We start from the raw sequence: 12,202 nt of genomic DNA, 5'->3' as shown, positions 1-12,202 counted from the left end.
AGCTGCGATACTATCTTAGGATATCAATCATCCAAAAAGTGAAATTTAACAAAAGCACTGCTTATACAAATCAATTTTGCCACAAATACAAGCATCTTCTTGGATGGAGATAAACATCATTCACATTCAAAATAAAAATTAAGAATAATTTACAGATACACATAAAAGCAATTGCCCAGTTTCTTGTTCATGCATAAGTGCTTGACATCCAAGGCATGCTACATTCATCATGTTGAATGGAGCATCATCTATCAGTTTTTGTTGCATCCATGAACTGAGAATAGAGTTCTATATACAAGGTCAATGATTCAGGACGAATAAAAAAGGGAGCTTCGTTATTCTGGCATATTGAGCTTTGCCTGTGGAGCTTCATCAATCACTATCTTGTGCCAAATTGTAAGACAAGGCTATCTGGGGAGCAACCCTGCTTAACAATTTTCACCAGTATAAAATTTACTTCTCCAATAGGTTTAGACTACAAAATTTTAAAAACAAGGTTAGGGATTCAGGACAAAAGAAACAATATTTATGAGCAAATTGAGGAAACTCTAGCTAAACATGATTAACCTAAGAGAGTGTAGAAGTCACAATAAACCAATTAGAAATTCAGTTCACTTCCAATAATGTTGTTCTGGGTAAAGAGATTATGCAATTGTTACCTAATCCAACTAATGAAGCCAATGAATTGATAATAACTTCATCCCTACTGGCAGCCACTTCCCATACTTTGCACTCTTTCATGCTGAGAAAGAATTTGGCTCTGATACAGAACAAGCATAAGATACTGACTAAGAAACTTGAAAAATAGCAAGTACCTAACCCTATAACATTAAGACTACAAAATTAGCAATTATAGATTTTAGTTATGAGAGCTTCCCTCTTTCTTCTAAAAAAATGTTAAATAAAATAAAATAAAAGGTTTCAACTATTCAAAATCATAGAGGGAAAGCTAAATAAAGGTACCACTGAAAAATACCTAGTTTGTTTTTCATATGTTATCAAACTAGATGGACTATTAAAGAAACTAGAATTCCAGGTTAACCTTGCTGCTGCTGCATCTTGAAATTGATATTGGGCCTTTTTACAAACACTTCCTTCTGATTATGTTAAGATTGGATGAGGCCGAATGAGGACGGAACATTTGTGCATGATGTTCTTGAATGAATTCAAAATATTCCTGGGCCCATAAAGGCTGGAGATAGAAGTTACTGACCTTGGATTATAAAGCAAATGTAACAGCATCACAAGAAGAAAAGAAACATAAAAGTACCTGTAGGTGAATTAGAATTGAAGAGCCCAGATTGAACCAATGTAATATGAATTCAATGCCTTAATCTCTTTTTCTTCACCTATTGATTTCAACTTCAGGTATGTTCAAATTCAAAATTTCATTCCAAAATTGTGTAACAATCAACCAATGGTAAGAAACAGGGGTCATCCCACTCTTCCCCCTCTACCAAGGCAAAAAACTATTCAATCACCAGGACAAGAAATCTATATGCTTCTATATTCAACCTCCTAAATCCACAACATAAAACATTGATAATTAGCAAAGTAGATAGTATACTAAACCCCAAAAACTAAAGCTAGAAATTCATAAATTGATAATTACTGACCTTGTGATTAGTGATTACTTGGAAGAACTTTTCATCTTTACGATTAGAATTTCTTGCCGCCGCAAGAGAGTGGGGGGGGGGGGGGGGGGGGGAGGAAATCATTTACCCCCACATAATTTTCCTACAATGAAATCAATGGTTCTTACATTTGCATGTTGTATAAGGACTGACAATTTTGAAATGTTGCCAAATGGAAGCTAGTGACAACCAATTCACCACGTTGTAGGCTACTAGATTTAATATTCTAGTCTAACTAAAATGGGGTGCCTTAAGCAGTTTTTAAATTATTTTATAGGTCTTACCATAGCTGAAAGCAAAACAAAGGAAATTATAGCCAAGGCATAAAGTTAGAATTAGTTGCTACACAAATACTCAGTTCTTTTGTGTACTAACTTTCAATGGTGATCTGTGCACACTTGTCAGGCATGGAAACAACAAATTCAACACCAAAGCAAGGCAATACATCCTCGTATCTATACCTTAAATTTTTTAGATAGCAGCAGAGTCTTGTCCTGGATTAGCTTATTTCCAAATTCTCCAACAACTCCTTCAGGTAAAAGGGTGACTCAGGAATCAAGCAACAATCCACATCACAATTAGCATACATTGCCATGAATCCTGCACGAAATTATTTCAGCTACAAGATTTAGGTGAGGCTGATTTAAGTTCTCTTTATAAATTGGCTGTTTTGATTAAGAAGAATTAATGGAAGAGAAATGTGTTAGAAAGATATAAGACCATTAATTGGAAAAAAAATAAGACCATTAATGAGAATAGTAATTGACCTATGTTCTTAGCTACAAGATGGCTGTGCTCCACTCAGCACCCTGGATTGACCAATGATGATCCTTTAAGGATTCTTGACAATATGTTCACATATAAATAAACAAGACCAAAGAAAACAGTGGAAGAGGTTACAACTGAAATATTTAAATATTAAAGAACAAAATTATAGTACCATTGATAGCCAACAAGGTTTCTAGACTTTCTGCTTCATTTTTGGACAACACATCTTTTCCCAATCCTTTGGACTAGGTTCAAACAATCTGCTTGCTGCTCAATAGTAGGCTGGCTTGTAGTGGGAAAATCACCATTTCTTTTGGGGGTGAGGCTCTCAATATGTCAAAGTTAATTTGTCACTTGTATCTTATGCCGAATACATTAAGTATTGATATGAAGATTTCCAACAAGGATGTACAATTGCTGCAGTTGCTAGGTGATGTATGAATACGGGTGTTTTTTGTGGATTAAGGATGCAACTCTAGGTAAGTCATTAAAGAACAATGAAATGCAAATGATGAGGATCCTCCAATAAACATCATGATTTTTCAACGAGCAGATTATACTATGAAACAATCTCTGTAATTAATTTCATATATACTTCATTAATCAACAGTAAAAACAGAAAATAAAGTAAGAGGAAATAAATTCCAATTTCAAAACTTTTATTCTTTCAGATTCAAGAATACAAAGAATGAAGCTCAATTGGCAGGATTATTTTACTGAACAAAACTGGGATATTCAGTGTTCGTGAATAGGTGAGAAAACACACTGTATTATCAATTACAATAAGAAGATTTGGAATACATAAAAAACACGAACCCGAAGAATTTGGTGATTGAGATGGTTCATCTCTCGTCATCCTCCAACTACAGGCCCAAAAGAATAGCATAACCTGCTCAGTGGAAATGGATTGATATACATAATTAGTGGAATGGAAGTACAAAATAGAACTTAGAATTAACTGGATGAGGCCAAAAGCTTTATAGCTAAGTGGCATAACTTGCTCTCCTTTAATAGGAGAACCAATGTGCAAAACACCCCTCCCCCATTGTTATACATATCAAATTATCAAAAACAAAATTGGATAAGAGTTGGAGGTCACTAAACTTCCATCTATTTACTCAATCTAATAAACAAACTGGGAGTTGATATATTTGAAAAAAAATAAAATAAAAGAAGACAAACAAGGAAGGAGAGTTACCGTTGAATGTCAGTCTGAATCAAATTGGATGTTAATTGTCTCTTAGCACATATTTGTAATCAATTTTCATTTTTTGGGATGTGAGAAATCTTTGGCCAGTCCTCTCCGATCCCTTTTTCGCAACATTCATGGAGAAGTGGACAGTGGTAGATCAACAATTCCTTCAAGTGGCATTATTATTATAGTATTAGTAACAAAACCGTTATTAAGATGTGTCAAAGAACCCATTCTTCCCACTTTTTAAAACCCCAAAACGTGAGAGATTTCGGGCTCGTTTGGTACGTGTGTTTAAATAATAATGTGTAGTTTTTTTGGAAATATATGTAGGTAAAAAAGTATATGAAAATATGTATAATGCTGTTTAAAAACTGAAAACATATGTTTAAACACATGTACCAAACGAAGCCTTCAACTTTGTTTTTTGAGTCTATTCCAAAAAATTCAACTCCCACCTTTTTCAAACTATTCACTACAACTTCAAACCCCTTTTACACTTCCAAAATGTAAACCCATAATTTATTGAAAATTTAATTAACCCAGTTGTACTTGAGAAGATTCAAGGTGACTATAACCTCATGAACATGAGAGAGAGTGAGAGAGTTTTATTGTTTTTAATATGGAGTACATAAATAAGACTGAAATAATCTATCCTAAAAGATAGGAACCAACTCCCATCAGTTACACGTAAATTCAATTGAAAGACAATACAATCTGATCTTTTATTTATCCTCATCTGCTGCTGCATTTAAATTCAAACTGATCCAATCCGTTCCTGTGTATGGCATCCCTATTTCCTTCCTTGTGGCTCAGCAGTTGTGATGTCTGAATTTCGGACCTAACAGAAAACTTGTTACCATGAGTGTTGATAATCTGTCAATAATTTCATACTGGAATCAACTACAGAATAATAATTTTTGCTTCAACTTTATCCATAAAAAAAAAAAAAAAATCACTGACATCCTCACCTCCTATGGCCATAATATCCAACACAAGTTGATACTGGAATCAATATTTTGGTGCATGCAACATAGTTAATTACCCTAAGAGATTAAGACACTTAAGACGTAACACATCTTAATAGTGCTTTGGAGAATTTTGATTTTGATAACTAGAAACTATATGTAATAGCATGGTGTAATTTATTAGTAGTTGTGTAAAAGGATTGAAAGTTTGTAACTTAAGGGGCTGCGAAGCAGAGGGTCTATGACGTGTTTTTGGTAAAGCAGAGTTCATGAAGGACAGAGACATGTTCATAAAGTTAGGACTAATAATGAGTATTAATACTACTTTACTCGTCAAGAAAAAAAAAAATGATGAATGAAAAGAGAATAAAACTGAAAAATAATAATAGTATTTAGAAATAGAATGATGTTCATGATAACGATAGTGATTAACATAATAGAGAAACAATTAGTATTACCAATTATGTTTGAAGCTGCCTCCGTAATTTATTCATATTCACTGCTCCTGTCACATATATCTTATCTTTGACAATGTCCAAGAACTTGAAATAGGAGAATCGCCATGACTTGTTTAGTACTAATGTGCCAAAAACTCCCCAAAAACCAACAACAACTCCGAGGGCCATACTAACATAAAACCCCATTGTTATAAACCCATCTTCCTCCTCTTGTATGCTAGCACGTTCACTGCCTCTATTCTCAACTGAGTTTTGAGTCATTTCTTCTCCTAAACATTTGTCTGGAAGTGGAAATCCACAAAGATTTGGGTTCATTTCATATGAAGTGGCAGTGAGGGTATTAAGTTGAGGACCAGTTGGAATTTTGCCTGTCAAGTTATTGTTCGACAAGTTCAAGAAACTTAGAGAATTAATTTGAGAAATGCTTGAAGGAATTCCACCACACAACTGGCAATGGCATTGCCACATTTCACTTTCTTTTTTTTTTTTTTTTATATTTAAGAAATGATATGTGCACACGATTTTTACAATATTTTTACAACAAATTTTAAGTGGCAGGTTATATTTGTTGGATTAAAAAAATAATCTCAGTGTTAAATTCAAATTTTAACTAATAATAACTAATTACCTGTGATTTGTTGTAAAAATATTGTAAAAATTGTGTGCACATATCATTTCTTAAAAAAAAAAAAAAAAAAAAAAAAAAAGTGAAATGTGGCAATGGCATTGCCGAAATAGGAGGGAAAAAAAATAAAAAATTTTCCCTCCTATTTCGGTGATGGTGTTGCCGAAAATCAAAAATTTCTCTCTCCTACTTTTGTTGAATTTCGGCAATATTTCGGCAATGATATTGCCGAAATTCACTCTCTTTCCTCAGATTCCTAAATAAGTTGAAACAGTACCTATAACACAAATTAACTTCAAATTTAGCAATATTCAGCCAAAAGACTCCTAATTTATGTGTATCTCTATATATGTATGTGTTTGCCTATGTATATAAAAGTTTGTGGAGACTAATAAATTGGAGACACAAATTGGCCCCTAAACCAAAAAGTTCTGATCCCATACCTATTTTTCTCTTTTTCTATCCACCCGTTGACGTGGTGGCGATCCATCCCCATTGTGGAGTGTACTGTGTAGGGCTGTCCACGGGTCGGGCGAATCGGGTTTGAAGTGCACCTGCACTCGACCCGAATCATTCGGGTTGAGAATCATCCCACCCGTTGTCGACCGATAGAACCTTGTAAACCGAATAAAACTCGACCCGAACTTAACGGTCAGGCATCGGTCGGATATCGTGTTACCAGAATCAAAACTTGCATCTCCACTAATCATGCAAATTGCGAAGTCAAAGAGCAACAATATTCCCAAAAATATATTCAGATCCAAGTGGAAAAAAGGTTTATACCAGATATGCATAATCTAATATGGAAATGGAAATGATTTTTCATACCCAAATGGAATTATTGCCATTATTACTAATAAGAAAGCCAACAATTTGAACGATATCAACTAGAAAAATAATAGGAAAAAAAAAATGACCAGCCTTGAATCAAGCAACAGGTATTAGAAATATAATAGGAAACAAAAAACCCATGATCTGCCTTGAATCAAGAAAGACAAATTAATAGAGTGAAATCTGGAATCAGATTTTGTGGACGAAAAAATTGAAAATTATGGAAATTAATTTATCATATTAATGTTTGAAAATATTCCAATGGTATATTAAATGAAATAGGGAGAGAAATTAGCAAAGATTTCAAAAGATATTTTGCCAAAATTTACCCCACTAATTTTGTTGGTCTTCTTGATTTAGAGCTCTCGCTATGAAAAGTAAAATGTTTAGATTTTTTTGGAAAGAAAACGAGTATGGAAAGGAAACAGGAAAGACGGATGAGCCGAAAAAGGAACTAACCAGTTTTTGGACTTATACTATATTAGGAGAGTCCTTGGAGTGTTTTGTGTGCTTTTCCAAAAGAGAGAGTCTGAGTTCTCAAATTTGAGAATGAGAGAACGTGTGAGGATGACAGAGCGTGATAAGAGTGTTAAGTGTTTACAGTTGTTTCCCACTTGCCTAGAAACTTACGAGACAGTGACTCCGGTTCGAACTTAAAATAAGTATTACGCGTCTTATGTTGAGCTTTCCAAGTCTCCCACACCGTCTTAGATACGTTATAAATATATTAAAATAATAAACATAATAATTTCCTCTAAGTACATCCATTACCTAAGTTTAATGAGATTTTTTAAAATTTCTCAAATTAAAACTATATACCAAAAATTTAAAGGAAAAAAAAGTATCATTATTTATTTAAATAATAATAAAATATTAGAGTTTTTTTTTTTTTTTTTTTGGGTAAACCATGAACTTTCATTAGACTAGAAATTAACCATTCTATTACAAATACATTGGCTCTATCTTGAGCTATAATACTGTCCACCACCGGCGGTGGAGTCCAAAACCTTGGTCTTACACGATATTCTTTATTATTATTATTATTATTATATACTTCATTGTTCAGTTTTAATTATATTATTGAAGTAATTTTTTTTTAATTTGCACATAAATTTTTGTTAATCTGTGCATCACATAAACATAATTATTATTGTTTTTGTTATTATCTTCTCCTAGTTGTTGAAAGAAGAATATGGGCTTGGTATTATTTATCTAATATTATTATAGAAGAATAAAACTTTATTGAGGTCTTGGTCTGGAGACAAAGTATTATCATATATATATATATAGAAAGGATGTCATACATTAATCACAATTGCTGATCTAAAACCTTTGAGTGGAGATTTTAAAGTAAAAAACTCGAGAGTTTGTGTGCAACGGTCCAAATAAAAGAGTTTGTGGATTCGGAGTTACATGTGACCACACCAATAAGTACTACATGAGGTAGCAGTAGATTTGATTAAGTCCGGTGAAAAGCAATTCAATGGCAAAAACAGATATACTATCTTAGGTTCAATTACTCATTATATAGCAGGGGAAGGGATGAAAAATATGATATACGTCAGACTGTCTTAGGTTCAACTATTCAAAAAAAAAAAATTTTGAATCATTTTAGTAAATTTTTTATTTGCAGAATTACCCTAATGGTTTCAAATCCTTTTTACCACCACACCAGACTTCCACTCCAACTCCAAACCTCTTTTACATAGCCAAAAAGTAAACCCATAATCCATTGAAATTGTTATATATGAACCATAGAATTTTAGTTAGATTCAAAGGTGACTAATCCTCTTGAACATGAGAGAAAGAGACTGTTTTTTGTTATAATTTTGCTAGTAACAAACTACTATCAGTTACATTTTAAATTCAAATTGAAAGATAATACAATCTGATCTTTTATTCTTAATCTCTACTGACACTTATATTTATCCTCATCTGCTGTTGCGTTTAAATTCAACTCCTTATCTCATTCCTTGAGTTGAGACTTAATAGTTGTGATATCTGAATTCCATACCTAACAGAAAACTCGTTACCAAGATTGTTAAAAATTTGTCAATAATACCATACTACAAAATAATAATTTTTGCTTCAACTTTAATTATCCCCTAAAAATTACTTGGCATCCCCATACAGCAATAATAACCTAAGCAAGTTCATACTGGATCAAAACTTGGGATGCATGCAACATAACTAAGAACATTTTTTTTTTCTTTTTTAGAATACTATGTATTTTAGCCGAGGAAAATTGAGAAGGTTTTAAAAAAACTGACAGTGATATATATCCAAAATTGCCTAACTCTTGGAACTAAGTGCAATTGAATTACCTAAGTTAGACACTTAAAGATGTAATGCATCTTGATAGAATGGTATGGAAAATTTTTGCACTTGGTAACTATAAAGTATATTCTATATGTTGTAATTTATTGGGATCAACCATAAAAGGATAGTTACATAACTAATTGGAAAGTAGAGGGTCTATGACACATGTTTTTATAAAGCAGAGCTCACTAATAAGACATGTTGAATCAATGAAGAACAAAAACAAAGATGTGTCCATAAAGTTCGGACTTTGGAGGGACTAATAATGATGATAATAATACTACTTTAGTCATCAATATAAAAAAAAAAAAAAAAATGATTAATGAAAAAAAGAAATAAAAAGTAAAACAACAACAACAACAGCAACCATAATAATAATTAGAATGACATTGATGATAATAGAGAAGCAATTATTACCAATTATGTTTGAAGCTGCCTTTGCAACCTAACCATAATCACTACTCCAGTCACATATAGCTTATCTTTGAAATTGTTCAAGAACTTGAAATTGGAAAATTGCCATGACTTGTTCAATACCATTGTTTATAGCATATTCAATATCCTTGAAATTTAATTTAGTTTATATTAAATATAGTTTATAGTTTATAGCATAAATGCACATATCTAGCTCAATATTTGAATCCACATGTGAAAATTTGACTGTTTTTTTTTTCTCCCTCTCACATAAATATTTTATTATTCTCACTTTTTAAACTTGTTTTCGCTTATTTTATTCAATGATTGAGATTGAAGGTTGTTTTTTACAACTCTCAATCTAAACCGTTAGAGCAATTGCATACTTAACTGATTTCAATCCCCGTTTTACACTTTCACTCAGTGTCAACTAAATGGTAGAAACAATAAATGTGGTCGCCTAGGGCTCCAAGTAAAAAAAATGCCATCAAATTTTAACCAATAAGGTTATTTATAATCAATAAATAAAATAATATTTTTTTTATCAAATGAAAAACGAATAAAAAAGAGAGAAAAATGTTACGTCCACAATATTTTTCACAACACTTTTACAACAAATGCAAAGTAGCAGGTTGTTATAACTTATTCTTAATGGCAAAAAAAAAAAAGTATAGTGGTGTTTTCAAATAGAAAACAAAGAAGCAACTTAAAACTTAGGATTTGTTGTGAAAAATATTGTGAATGTTACACTTCTAAAAAATAAGAATAATAATAAGAGTACAAAGAAGCAACTTAAAACTTAGGATTTGTTGTGAAAAATATTGTGAATATTACACTTCTAAAAAATAAGAATAATAATAAGAGTTCGGTTACACACACAAAATTTGGTCCAAACCTGAGCTCTCTCACCTTGTAAGCACCAAGACTAAAGCCATGACCACTGGACCAGGTGCTCTTATTGGGAGCTAATATGCAGTATTATTAAATTTATATTAAATTTACATGATTTATAGTTTCTAAACTTCTATATCATCTTTCTCAACATATTAAATATTACTATTTTTTTTCATTGCTAAATTAACTTTTTATTTAAGAATAATACCTATGCAATTTATGAATTTATTTTAAAAGTCGTTTTTAGTTAATTGAAATGATTTCTCTTACAGGATTATTATAAAATTTCTTTTTATGCTTATTTATGTTGTCCTATTTTTTATTAACCTTATAATGCACTATTTTATGTTAACCTTATAATATCATGAAAATTTCATTGAAATTTTGTTTCAATTCTTAAGATATTTTTTTGTAAATTTTGCTAATATTTACAAATTTAATATATTTATTTATATTTAAATAATTATTAAATTAATTATGACATCATCACGATTCGACCTCGATTCGACCTTAAAAATCTTGAATCTCTCACTTTTATGGTTCAATGAACAATCCCGGTTTGAAAACTATGCTCATAACATGTACTCTTAGAACATTGGCTAACCATTATTTTTGATAGGCTATAAAAAAAAAAAAATGATTTCAACCAAAAATAAATAAATAAATAAAACCTCATTCAATTATCCGAATTATTAAAAAAAGATCACCATCTTTTAATGTTTCATTCTAGTCCTTATATTTTAAAGTTTGTGTCAATAAAGTCCACACTATTAACCCACACCATAATGAGTATTATTGTCCCATTTTTTTTGTTCTTATCTTTCCCCTTATATTTTTTTTCTTCTTTTTTCTTCCTTTAAACATAATATTAATTTCATAAAACAACAGAAAATTTCACACCCTCTTTTTTTAGTTTTTTGTTATTGTACTTGGTACCTACGTATTTTATGAATTTTTTTAATTTAATTTTTTGCTCTTTTTGTTCAGCTATATTCAACCGATTGACAACAATTCAATTAATGCCATGAACCTAATATTTTAAATTCACATAAAAGAATGCTCGATTGATCAACTATCAATCGAAAACCGATCAAAAGAGCTAGATATTTTGCTTTTTTTAAAAAAAAAATTAGCAAAATTTTAGGAAAAAAGAAGAGACTTTTTTTTATTACTTTTTCTTTTCTACAATATATTTAGTAAAAACAAAATTATAAAAGAAAGGGTGCAAATTTTCAATCCTTCCATTCCCCACTAGAGTGTGCACAGTTTTTGAGGAGCAGAGTGAAGATTGGGGCTTCGTCACGCGTATATAGGAAATTTCCAAAAAACTTCATTCAACGTATCTTTTACTTTAGCATTCCGTGTTTCATTCACTTCAGTTGCGAGTCACGTACGAAATTTGCAAGAAGCTTCGTGTTTTACCTTGCTTTTTGACCAGCCAGTGAATGGCAACGGGAAAGATTGATATCCGGAGCCAGTACAAAATTTGCAAGGAAGCTTCGTGTTTTACCTTGCTTTTTGACCAGCCAGTGAATGGCAACGAGAAAAATTGATATCCGGAGTTAGGGGAAAAGTTTAACAAATTTATTTTTGAAAAAATTGTCAAAATTTTTTTAATCTTTAGTAAATTTTTTTAAAATTAGTTTATTATTATATGCCTTTAAGATACATATTAGTAAAATCCATAAAACATTTATTGAGATAAATTTTGCAAATCTTGACTAACTCATTGCCCCTAGTCAAAAAGTTGCGTGTATTTCCTTGACCTTAGCCTTGAAGTAGTAGTAGACTAGTAGTTGTTCTCATTTGACCCCAGTCTAGAAGTTGCTCAATAGTCTCTTCTTTTGAAGATAAAGATAAATAAAATATCAGATCAAGGATTAACGTTGAAACTAAGGAGGGAATAGGATACTTCAATTAATTTTCTTGAATTGTCCTTATTATAGAATACCTTCTTAGTTATATTCACACGATCCAAGAAGCTTTCATTCAATGTGTATTGACTTTGGCATGGTCTACTTTCACTTCATACAATGTATCTTTTACTTTAGCATACCGTGTTTCATTCCCATCAGTTGCAGGTCACGTATGAAATTTGC

At 31.5% G+C, this 12,202-nt stretch overlaps 1 long non-coding RNA gene across 6 annotated transcripts; it reads right to left on the bottom strand.

Moving 5' to 3' along the window:
• Window positions 1–7,169, bottom strand: LOC115989741. Of its 6 annotated transcripts, XR_004092079.1 has the most exons (10): window positions 6,936–7,169; window positions 6,089–6,347; window positions 5,021–5,388; window positions 3,601–4,435; window positions 3,219–3,291; window positions 2,402–2,975; window positions 2,096–2,234; window positions 1,043–1,737; window positions 660–760; window positions 1–475 (listed from the first exon to the last, which is right to left on the bottom strand). It is a non-coding gene; the product is annotated as an uncharacterized LOC115989741 (long non-coding RNA). The 6 variants fall into 6 exon arrangements; XR_004092077.1 differs by having other exon boundaries at window positions 45–1,737; window positions 2,402–2,877; window positions 6,936–7,167; XR_004092080.1 differs by having other exon boundaries at window positions 45–1,737; window positions 2,402–2,443; window positions 6,936–7,165.
• Window positions 7,170–12,202: the final 5,033 nt, after the last annotated feature.

This window comes from Quercus lobata, chromosome 5, assembly GCF_001633185.2.
Source record: "Quercus lobata isolate SW786 chromosome 5, ValleyOak3.0 Primary Assembly, whole genome shotgun sequence".
Taxonomy (NCBI): domain Eukaryota; kingdom Viridiplantae; phylum Streptophyta; class Magnoliopsida; order Fagales; family Fagaceae; genus Quercus; species Quercus lobata.
Note: the sequence above shows the minus strand (reverse complement) of the source record. Positions and strands in the feature narration are given on the sequence as shown.